General features: G+C 37.7%; 1 protein-coding gene and 1 long non-coding RNA gene across 5 annotated transcripts in view; one reads left to right on the top strand and one right to left on the bottom strand.

Moving 5' to 3' along the window:
- RERG (RAS like estrogen regulated growth inhibitor) overlaps nt 1-12210 on the top strand; it is a 113768-nt gene that overhangs the window by 56321 nt on the left and 45237 nt on the right. The gene's annotated exons all lie outside the window — the stretch shown is intronic.
- LOC135966084 (uncharacterized) lies at nt 8162-11557 on the bottom strand. Its single transcript, XR_010579190.1, has 3 exons — nt 11410-11557; nt 9111-9212; nt 8162-8249 (listed from the first exon to the last, which is right to left on the bottom strand). It is a non-coding gene; the product is annotated as an uncharacterized lncRNA (long non-coding RNA).

Below are 12210 nucleotides of genomic sequence, written 5' to 3'. Positions count from 1 at the left end.
GATCTGGAATTGCAGCAGAGACCATCTAACTATTAAGTTACTTTCTTTCCTCTATTCTACATGTATGTCTTATCCCCTACTGGAAACACCTCCCCTGTGTAACCCAATTCTTCACATTCATGTCGAACCTTAGTTCTTTTGGGTCATGATTCCTTTGCTTTCAAATCTGTATATTCATTGGAAAATTAACAAGGGCAATGTTTGAAATATGATCCAGGAAAAATGACTCTATGAGTCACAAAATGATGTTATCAATTTTAATTTTCATCTCTTCTTCTTCCCTGCTCCCTAAGTCATCCAATTTTTCTAGTACATTATTTCTTTCTCTTTTTTCAATATCAAGCCACCTGGCAGGGATAACGTCTGCTTGGCTTTTGTGTAGTGCTTCTGGCATTGTTGGCTCGCTGCAAAAGGAAGTGCTATAATCTCCACCTACATTCTGTGATGTTTCAACAAAAGGTTGAAACTAGGGATCCTCATTAACACAACTGGGGGCTCAAGGGCAAGTAATACTCTTATTGCTTCAGCAAAGATCATAAAAATTCGTAGCAAAAATCTAGGCTTAACATGAACATCCCCATAAAAGCTATTGCTAATAGGAAGAATGGAAACTCTTCACAATATAAACGTATGTTATAGAACTCTAAGGTCTAGAGCAATATTATAAGGAGGTCTAGGTTCCATCTTTCACAGTAGCAGGAATTAGCTGTGTGATGATAGGCAAGTTTATCTTTCTGAGATAATTTTCACATTTGTGAAATAAGGGAATTGGACCAGGTCATCTTTAAGAACACAGAAACATAAAGCTGAAACCACACCGTAAATTTATTTGGTTGTGTTTTTAAAAAATTCTTCATGCCTTATTTTCCTTCCTTGAGAACAAAAGATCTCTTCATGTATACAGAAGAAAACCTTCTCTGTTGTCTTTTCTCACTTCAGTACTCCCATCCATTGTATTACCATTTATGTTTTTGACCAATGGATGTATGATGCTTATGTATAATGGGACATGTATGATAATTAGGGATCTTAATCATTCCTTCGTCATAAAAGCAATGCTATAGGACCTATCTCTAAGAATGAGAGAAAACTCTAATGGGGTTCTTAATTATGGATTTTAAGCCTGTATAGTTAATATTTATGTGCCCAAGCTCTCCCCAACCCTCTTAGCTGGAGGATTTATCTGATATATTAGAAGATTTGATCTCCTGATTTCTTTTTCTATTCTGATTGACCCAAACCATACTTTGTCCTGGCGGCAGTCCTTGGCCAGGGCCGTGCCTGGGCCTTGGTTCACTCAGTGTATAACCAGAGTAGCCTACCATTTCAGCAATGAGATTTGGGTCCTTCAGCCCTCAAACATTCCTCTTCCCGTTGCTTTGCTCTTGTTCTGTGTAAGTATCCTGAAATTCATAAGAGATTCATTTTGATTAAGGCAGTAGTCTCATTTTTCAAGTCTTTCTTTAGACAACACTTCCTCAGAGAAACTTTCCATTCCTACCACTAGTCTAAGTTAGAGTATATTTCTACAATGCTCTCGAATCTCCTTACCCAAGGGTACAGGTACTGAAGATACTGGGTTTAAATTTTGCCTCCGCCTCTTGGTAACTGTATGAAAAGTATTTAAGCTTCACAAGACTTAATTTTTAAACCTGTGAAATGGGAATAATAACAGAATATACTTCGTATGTTTTGGGAAGAGGATTTTTAATGCAAAATACTTAGAACAGTGCTTGGCACATGATACATGGTCAATAATATGGTTTGTTGGTGTTATTATTATTAGTATTGTTAGTATTGATTCTTTAATTATATATCCTTACCACCAGATAGTAACCTGCATGAGGGCAGAGACCATAGGTTTTGTGTATGGTTCAAGTCCAGGCTCCTAAGATAGGGTCTGATTCAGAATAGGTGCTTGATAAATAATCAATCAAGTGAATGAATGAGTCTCCAAAATCGCTTTCTAAAATGCATGTGCTTCTGCGAGAATTAATTGAGTACATCAGCTATTCATGGTGAGTGAAGGGGATCTGGCTGGTTCCTGAACAGGCAAAATGTTAATGGGAAGAAGGAGGAAGGGAGGTCCAGAGTGTTTGGTGAACAGGTCTGTGCACCGTACAAGGGGCTTTCAGGAAATAGTTTATTATTCCTGAGACAGGAGAGGACCTAAGGAGAAGATGAACATTCTCCAAAGAATACACTTGTTGACTGATGTTTTCCTTGGGTTGGTCCATACATAGAGATTATATTGTGTGACACAGTGGCATACTTTATTTGTACTAGATAGAGCTCAACACTAAGTGATGGCCCTGTTTCTTTCTTTCTTTTTTTTTTTCTTTTTTCCTGAGATGGAGCCTCACTCTGTCTCCCAGGCAGCAGTACAATGGCACTATCTCGGCTCACTACAGCCTCCACCTCCTGGGTTCAAGCAATTCCCCTGCCTCAGTCTCCCGGGTAGCTGTGACTACAAGCACACGCCGCCACACCCGGGTAATTTTTGTATTTTTAGTAGAGATGGGGTTTCACCATATTGGCCAGGATGGTCTTGATCTCCTAACCTGGTCATCTGCCTGCCTCGGCCTCCCAAAGTGCTGGGATTATAGACATGAGCCACCGTGCCCAGCTGATGCCCCTGTTTCTGAGTATTATTCCCTATGGCTTTAATGCTTGTTGAGCAACCCCTGATGTATTTTTCCAATTCATTTCTTACATTTCCACCTCCACTATGCTGCCATCCAAGCTGTGGGGATGCATTGATTCTTGACTTCCAGCATTCTATGTAATGCCTTGAACAAAGCATGATCATAATTAATATAATTATTTTTCATATGCAAAGTATTTTATTGTGGCAGTATCTCTTTTGATCACTAAAATTACCTTGTGGGATAAATAATGTAAATATTACTGTCATTTCTATTTTAGACATGAAGAAATTGAGACTGAAAAGTTAACAAATCTAAGGCTACACTCCAAATTCCGCATACCTTCTGCTGTGTGATTTTTTTTCTTGTTTCCCTTATAGATGGAGCCCTTAACAAAAGTTTTGAAAAACGCTTAGCAAAAGTTTTCTTAAAAGCCCTGTTTCAGCTGCACCTGAGATGCCTTGCCCCTGCTGCAATCCCTGCGTGCCTCATTTCAGCTGGTCAAGTGGCCGGTACCCACGCATGGTTACCGTCCTGCCCAGCGAGGGTCACAGTGCTTTGTACTTAGAATCCATGAAATACACAATCTAACACTACTCTTTTCAGTACAATATCAATAGAAGGATTCAAAACAAAAAATGACCAAAATGTGTGCATATATGTATATGCACACATATAGACATGTACAAATAAAAACTGCTCAACTGTGGAGAACTGTACTTAGCCATTATAATGAAACAGATTTGCTGTTTTATACAAGTAGAAATTTGGTATAGATACTAAATGGTTGTGTTCCTTTTTCCCTCTATTTTCCAAAATGTATGATAATCTCTACCGTTCTCTTCCTTCTTATATTGACAATGGAATATCAAAATTTTCTCAATTGTCTTAGGCCAAGATGCATTAAATCTCGCCCTTTTCCATTGTTTGGAAGATAAATTTGGTTGGAATTTTTTTGTTGTTGTTTGTTTTGTTTCCATTAAGATTTTTAAAATTGTATCAATAAATGTAAATGCGTCCAAATCAATAACTTTTATTTAAAAACTAAAAATCCTGATAAGCCAAATATGAAGTTTAAAATATATAGTTAAATCAATAATAATTCTCCCTTCTGTAAAAGAAAAGAATCATCTGTATGTAAGAACTAAAATATATTTCTGTACTAGTAAGGCAAAAAAATAAGGCAAAAGCATGAAGTACTATTGTGGTTTTACACCACAAATGGTGGGGACCTGTCAAGAGGGCACAAGAGCCAGCTTGAAGGGGCTCTCACTGGCTTTACTTTGTCTCACTGAGACAAAGTAAATAATGTCAGTAATGGATCACAATCCATTGAACAAAAAAAAGAATACATGGGTATAAGAATACATGGGACCCCCCTGTTGATATAAACAGTAAGTGTATAAAAAAATCAATGGGGGCCGGGCGCGGTGGCTCAAGCCTGTAATCCCAGCACTTTGGGAGGCCGAGGCGGGCGGATCACAAGGTCAGGAGATCGAGACCACAGTGAAACCCCGTCTCTACTAAAAATACAAAAAATTAGCCGGGCGCGGTGGCGGGCGCCTGTAGTCCCAGCTACTCAGGAGGCTGAGGCAGGAGAATGGCGGGAACCCGGGAGGCGGAGCTTGCAGTGAGCCGAGATCGCGCCACTGCACTCCAGCCTGGGCAACAGCGTGAGACTCCGTCTCAAAAAAAAAAAAAAAAAAAAAAAATCAATGGGGAGAAAGACAAGTTCATTCTTACAATAGAATATCAACCAATAAAGGCAGAAGAAATGACAAGTTCGAAAACTATCATTCGGAAATTATCAAAATAATTGATTCAGGTAGGAGACACCAGTGGAGACTGAAACTAATGAGTGAATGTGTGGTGAGGATCAGGATATTTACACAGTTGCAAAATATCTTTCACAGATTTCTTATTAATTACCAGATAGAAAAATAATAACTTTACAGTGGAAAATTCTTAAAAAAAATGCCACCTTAATAAAATAAAGTTCATGTCACCGATCATAGACCAACAACATATGCCTCCTGATATGAAGCACTAAGAAGGACACACATCCCTCTAGCATTTTTGCCCCAAAATACCTAATCTGAATCTAATTTTGAGGAAGTATTAGACAATTGAGGGACATTTTAGTCTGTCTCTTTTCAAAAACTGTGTACTCTTCAAAATTCCTTATACTCTCCAAAAATGGCAAAGTTGAAATATCCTTTAAAAAAAAATACTGAGAGGCCAGGCACAGTGGTTCACACTTGTAATCCCAGCACTTTGAGAGGCTGAGGTAGGTGGATCACTTGAGCCCAGGAGTTTGATCCCAGCCTGGGCAACACAGTGAGACCCCATCTCTTAAAAAAATGCAAAAATTAGCCAGGTGTGGTGGTGTGTGCCTGTAATCCTAGCTTCTTGGGAAGCTGAGATGGGAAGATCACATGAGCCCAGGAGGTCGAGGTTGCAGTGAGCCAAGATTACAACACTGTGTTCCAGCCTGGATGACAGAGCGAGATTCCAACTCAAAAACAAAAACAAAAACAAAAACAAAAACAAAACAAAACAAAAACTGAGGAACTATTCCAATTTAAAAGAGTGTAAAGAGTTGTAACAACCAAATGCTATGTTCAGTCCTAGATTAGATCCTGGACCAAGGAGAGGAAAGTAACTAGAAAGGACATTATTGGGACAATTGAAGAAATTCAAATATAGACTGTGGATTAGATAATGTTATTGCATTATGTTAAATTTTCTGATATTGATAACTGTATTTTTGTTATCTTGCAAAATATATTTATTATGAGGTATAGATATTGAAACACTTAAAGGTAAGGAGGCAAAATGTCTCTAACTTATTCTCAGGTGGTGCAGAAAAATGTGAATATGTGTGTGTATATGTATTTATTTATACATATATATTTATATATGTATAGAGAGAAGAGAGAGTGAATGATAAAACAAATGGGAAAAATGTATAAACAGTGTGTGGATCTGGATAAACAGAATATGAGAGTTATGTAATCTTTCCTCATAGCTTTTTTCTACATTTGAAAATATATACAAAAGAGTGACAAAAAATGTTGAAAAGCAAAATTTTCTCATCAGTAAAGGCAGTCATTTACATTTCACTGTGATGGAAAAGAAAAGCCTGGCTTATTCAAATAAGCAGCCAAAGCTCTTATTTCCTAGTCATCAGTTATCTTTGTGTGCTTTGAAGTTAGGGTTATCTTTCATGTTTGTATTGTTTTTATTTGTTTGTATCTGTTAAGTATAATGTGGGAACCAAAAGGAGCAAAAATGGGACACTCTGGTAAGTTATCGCTACCACTTTAGGGGACAGGAAGCAACTGACAAGCTTTAACACTACATTTTCATGGTCGTTTCCCAAGAGTGGCCATAAATTACATCCTTCAAGTCAGTCCCAACTAGTGGGAATTCATATGAAAAGTTACTTGCTAGTTCTCAAGCTTCTTGCACGTCCCTCTTGACATTTTGTCATAGGAAAACTGGGGGTGGATGGATTGTAAAATATTTCTCAACATTACAAAACATTTTAAAGATGATAGCAGACCTACACTCATATCTGCTGATTACTAATAATTCTAAGCTATTCTGGTATGCCCTGAGCATCTGTCTTATATGCAAAATAAGTGGCCTCTTCTGTTTTCTCCTGTCTTCAGGAACTGTCTCTTTTCAAAAACTGTCTATTCTTCAAGTTTCATTCCTACAATGCAGAATGAAAAACAGAGACCATCCACTAAAGTGGAAAATCAAGAGCAACTCCAAGAAAAGAGGCTGAAAGAAAAGACAGCTGAGAGATGTCTGACAGACTTGAAGATAGTTTCCATTTTCCCATTTTGCAATAAGGGCAATGGCTCCTCTAACAACAAAGCCTGAGTTAGCATTTTATCATGTATTACCTCATTTAATCCCCTCAATATCTCTGTGAGATAGGCACTATGTTTATCCCTATTTTGTAGCTCAGATACAGGTTTAGAGGTTTAGAGAAGTAAATAACTTGTCAAATGTGAGTAGTAGGGTTGAGATTTGCATGAGTAGTAGGGTTGAGATTTGCACGAAAATGTGCCTGAATTCAGGGTCTGACTAAGCTTAAACTGCCTTGCTTTATTGATTATATTGATCACTCTACTTCTTCCTCCTGAGAACTCGCAAAGCAATGATAATACCATTCGGCTCTTGCATAATTTGTTGCACATTCTTGTTTAGAAAGAAAATACTAAACTATTAGAGATTTTCTGAACCTAGCAATTTCATTAACAAGCATTCCTCAAGTCTACAGGTCAAATGTTTTGATACTCACAGTGTTACTTCTTGTGAAAATTTTGAAGTGATTTCTGAATCATCAGAGAGATAGAGATTAAATTGACACTATTTTAAAAGTTGGTAATTATCATACAATTGCATGAAAGCTGATGTGGTATTTATGGTAAACTTCCGTATCAGGATGGGTAAGCCTCTATGGCAAGATTCTTAACCTGAACTCCAGATCCAGCAAAGGGTCCACAGGTGGATTTCAGGGGGTCTGTGGACTTGTATGGGAAAACATTTCATCTTCATTTCCACACACCCTTAAATGGCATTTGGCACTGCCTTCCATGATAAATGTAGAAACAAATCACAGTGTTAGCACTACCTGTGACTTTGTCCCTAATAGAAATGATGGATATTTCCATTCGTATCGGTTGTTGCTGATATCTCAAAATGTTATTTTTAGTCATCATTAATGTGAAATCATAATTAATAAGCTCAACATCAGATTATACTGAACATATTAATAAAGAATATAATTACTATCACCTATTTATTTTTTAAAATGTTTTTTGTAACAGTATATCAATATTTCTAAATATTTTTATAGAGCTATTTCAACCTAGTTGATTTTATTTGTAATGACATATTTTATATATATTTAAAAGTATTATTATGAGAAATAGTTCACAGGCTATGCACAAATGGTTCACAGCACAAAAAGAGTGTAGGATCCGGTTCTAGAATATAAACTTCATTGTAGCCCTAGTGGAGAATACCCTCGCTTAACAACTAGCTGCTTTCAGAGTCCCCTGGGGACCCTGCAGTGGCCCCAGGAGTAGAGAAAGGCTGTAAATGCTAGAACAAGAGAATTGTCAGGTACTACCAAACAGTGCTACCCACCCTTCCCAATTAGAAGAGAGGAGTCCCCCAATCCACCCACTTTCAGGCCCTAGTTTCTACCCAACCACATTATCTGTTCTTCTTACTCAATTTTAATGAAAGCGGCTCTTCTGGCAACAACTTCATTGCGACCCCAGTGCTCTGGGGAGCTGGGCCTGTGTCAGCAGGCCACAGGGGTGGATGAGAGCCAAGACTTTTGTGATTGCCTCCACCCTCATTTTCCCGTGGAAACACAGCTCAGAAGGACTATGCTGGAGGGTTGATCAGCTTAGTTATATATTTGCTTTGCGGAAACCTGAAGTTGCCCTTTTAAGTGTCATTTTCTCTCATTTCATTTTTTTAATCCTTTATTTTCCAACAGACTGGTTCTGGTCACACCTACCCAGGTGGCACCAGGTGTGTGCATGGTTTTCCGAAAGTTACAATGCAGTATAGACACTGGAAAATGAAGATGAAAAAACACGGTGGTGTTAGATTACTTTATATACTTCAACACCATGCCTGCTTTTTCCCTTGATTTTTAATTGTCTGTTTTATATTCATTATTTAGGTTTTTTTCCAGTCTGAATTATCTCTTAGCTGAGTTTCTTATCCCAATTAATCATTTTATACATACACTGGTTTCTTTTCCAAGTCTCTTTATAAAGCAGGAATCAAGGTGAGGTGTCAGTGTCTAAAGCCTTCACACTTAGCAACTTAACATTTTAAAAAATGAAAATACATAATACTACAATTTCATTCAAATTAACTATTCTAAAGCTCCTCCATCAAATATTGGGAAAGACCCTTTTGAAGTTTAATATATTTTAAAAATTCTAGTTATGAAAATTCTGTTTGCATAATAGTCTTTAAGTTGCTGTCTCACCTAAATAAGACACAGAGGCACTATTTATGAATATGATTGCTGAGTGAGATTGAGACAAATTTCAGCCTGCATTGATTGGCCTATTTGGCAGGAGACCAATGAGCTGCCACATAATGTACGCACCAGAAGACTGGCTATGTTCTTTGGCTATCAGTGGATGTCCATGGTTGCTGCTTATAATTGCAGTGTTTTTCCCATTCCGCAAATTTCTCATTAATCGGGTTACTTTAGCTATTTGGCCAAATATTCCTCAAAGAAAATGAAATACAATCAATCCCTGATTCTTTTCTGATGATTGGAGACACTGCTCTCCTTCATAAGGAACAATAATCAAAGTAGAATTTATATTTGGCTTCATAATGCCATATGTGAGTTTTTCCACCAGATTTGCCCTCTTAATTGCTTTGGTCTGGCAAACTTTAAAAGGAACTTGCCTTATGTGGACAGTAGTATGAGGTTGTCCAGAACCGAACCGGGTGGTTGGGCAATCTGAACAAAACTTCTGTGCTCTATTGATTGCCAGGGAGACTTGGGGGCTAAATGGCAAGCCGAAAGACAAGAATTCAGAATATATAACTCTACTAGTTTGCTAGCACTGCCTTAACAAAGTACCACAAGCTCGGGGGCTTAAACAACAGAAATTTACTGCCTGATGGTTCTGGAAGCTAGAACTCCAAAATCAAGGTGTCAGAAGGATTGGTTCCTTCCAAAGTCTATAAGGGAGAATCTGTTCCCTGCCCCTCTCCTAGGTTCTGGTAACCTCAGGTCATCCTTGGCTTGCAGATGGTGTTCTCCTTATGTTTCCATATCATCTCTCTGTGTGTGTCTGTCTCTGTGTCCAAATTTCCCCATTTCGTATTGTCTCTGTGTCCAAATTTCCCCATTTCGTAAGAACATAGTCATATTTAATTACTTAGGACTTACCCCAATGAAATCATCTTAGCTTGATCATCAACAAAGATCTTCTTTTTAAATAAGGTCACGTTCACAGGTACCAAGATTAGGGTTTCAATGTCCTTTGAGGAGACACAATTCAACCCATAACACTATCTATCTTGAAAAATCACCAGAGAGGATGATTTAGCCATTGGTAAGGTTGATGCAAATCATATAATTTCCCTTCAGTCAATGCATTTATTCTAGGGGCCATATTTAGATGATAGGCTGCCAAAAGCAATGCACCATGAATATTCTTTTTCTGTATATTATAAAAGTTATTCAATTATTCCTGGATTTTCCAGGAACTGTGGTTTTCTATTTCCTTATGAACCTCAATGGTATTTTTCTGAATCTTACTGTTTTCCTTCTATTTATAAATACTAGACTCTCCCACTTGAAGCAAATGTCTAAAGATCGGGGTAAAAGATCTCTTTTGTGAGCAAAGTGCATGTCTGGGGCCGTGTTATTTGAGAAATTTAAGATCATCCATTTCAAACATTCAAAGCCTATACTGGTGGTTCATATTTTTCAACATCCAGAACAGTAACCTTCACAATGGTTAGTTGCGTTCTCTAAAAGTCGCAGATAATTGTTATCACATTTAAAATCAAGCACCCATCACAACTCCCCCATTCTTTCTTTTAGGAAAACCTACAGAAACCTTGGATGACCTTAAAGACTCTATGGAAAGGCTGGAAAAACACTGACACAGAAAACAAATGTGTTACAAGTCACATTTTTTCCATTACTTAAGGGAAATTGTGGTCCTAATTTTTTTCTTAATCTCTCTGCTAAGTCTAAATATGTGACTCACCCAAACTACCTCATTCTTAGACCATAAATATTAGGAGTGATGACTTATAAGGGGGTCATGTTCCTGTGTGGTAAGTAAATACTTGTCTGCATATATTAATTTAACAAGAAAATGGCATTTTCCTAAGTAGCATAACATCAGAAACAGTAGAGAATTTAATATAAGTAAAAAGTAGTATTATTTTTGAAGAAAATTATTATGAGGAAATAATTCTTTTTTTTTCAAAGAGTAATATAATATTAGGCTTTAATACCTAAGAACATGCAAGCTAGATCTGGTTCCAATCCAAAAAAGTTCTGTGAAACTTCAAATACTATGTGAAGGCTAACTTTTAAAAATATATTTCTTCAGAGCAAATTTCTATTCCTAGTCCATGGGAAACCACAGGGAGGTGCTCCAGCTGGACTGGTTTCCTCAATTCGAGTCATCCTTGTCCAGTTTCCTTCTTAGGGCACTGCTACATGAAAACCTGATGTGTTTGTGTTCTTGCAGCAAACTTCTACTGTGTTGTATCTTGGCTCAGGCAGGACAAAATGAGGCTCTCCATCTCTAGGAGGTGGCTTGCTTCAGAGCCTTCTCTGTCCAAAACAAGAGTTTTTCCACTTTGTTTCTCTCTAGGCTTTTGAAATTAGAGGGGAAACACTATGGATAACAGCTTCAGAAAATATGAAAAGCCCACCTATTACAGCAGATGGGACTGAAGTATCGGTCGATATCTAAGGCAGGTGAATTGGTGCATTTGAAGCATTCCAAGTCAGTAGGACAGCCAGAAATATGAAACGAAAGGCACTAGTTTCCCTTAGCAATGAAATTTTGACTCCTATGACTTTGCTAATGCTGTGTTCTGCTTTCCTTTCTGCCTATTCTATTTGTACAACCTTCTGCGCCTTCCTCAGATGGCTTTCCAAAACATCTGTGGGCAATATTCCCTTCAGTGAACAGCAATGGTACTTAACAGTGCAAAACGAAACAGCATCTACCTTCTGCAGTTTATAGTTCCCGAGTTATTTCATGTGCCTTGTGGTTATCTCAGAAGCCCTTTATTAATCTCCGAACTGTAGGCAAGAAGGTGGTCTTGTCATCATGGTAATAACTTCAGTACTTAGCACATGGAACACAGCATTTCTTGTAAAATATTTTTACAATCAGATGGTTACAGCAATTTTAAGAGTCATAACACTAAAGGTAGCATGCAGTTCATGAATTCCTTCATCAGGAGGAAAAGACTGACCTGATTTATAAAGGCAAAGGAAGCATAATAAAAGTGGAATTCTGTTAAGCTAACCATATTAGCTCTCTTTGCTAAGAGTTAGGGGGTGTCCAAGGTTTCCCAAGAAAACTTTGTATATTCTGGCAGTGCCCTCTGGTGGATGATTTACAATGATCCACTACCACTCAGTTCCTGAACATTACATTTCACCTGAAAGATTTCTGCCTTTTGTCACCACTTAGCATTTTCCCCCCCATCTCAGGATGAACAGTGTTTTCTTTCAAAGTTTCTTGAATATCTACATCTACCATCTACAACAAATGCCACTGGATTGTGGTTTGTAAGGAATATCTAAGGTGAATTCTAGCAAAGTGAATATCAGTTTCTACCATTTATTACTTTCAAAGTCATTAAATTGCTAACATGGGTGCAATTTGGCTGTTGCGTGGAAACGCTTGGCTTGGGTGTGTTTATGTAAATGGTTCAAAGCTGCGGACTGTGTATCTGGCAAGCGGCTTCCACGAAACAAAGGAGAAATAAGCATGGTTTCCATTTAGAAGACATGTGGTTC

The sequence above is a fragment of the Macaca fascicularis genome, chromosome 11 (genome assembly GCF_037993035.2).
Source record: "Macaca fascicularis isolate 582-1 chromosome 11, T2T-MFA8v1.1".
Lineage (NCBI taxonomy): Eukaryota > Metazoa > Chordata > Mammalia > Primates > Cercopithecidae > Macaca > Macaca fascicularis.
Note: the sequence above shows the minus strand (reverse complement) of the source record. Positions and strands in the feature narration are given on the sequence as shown.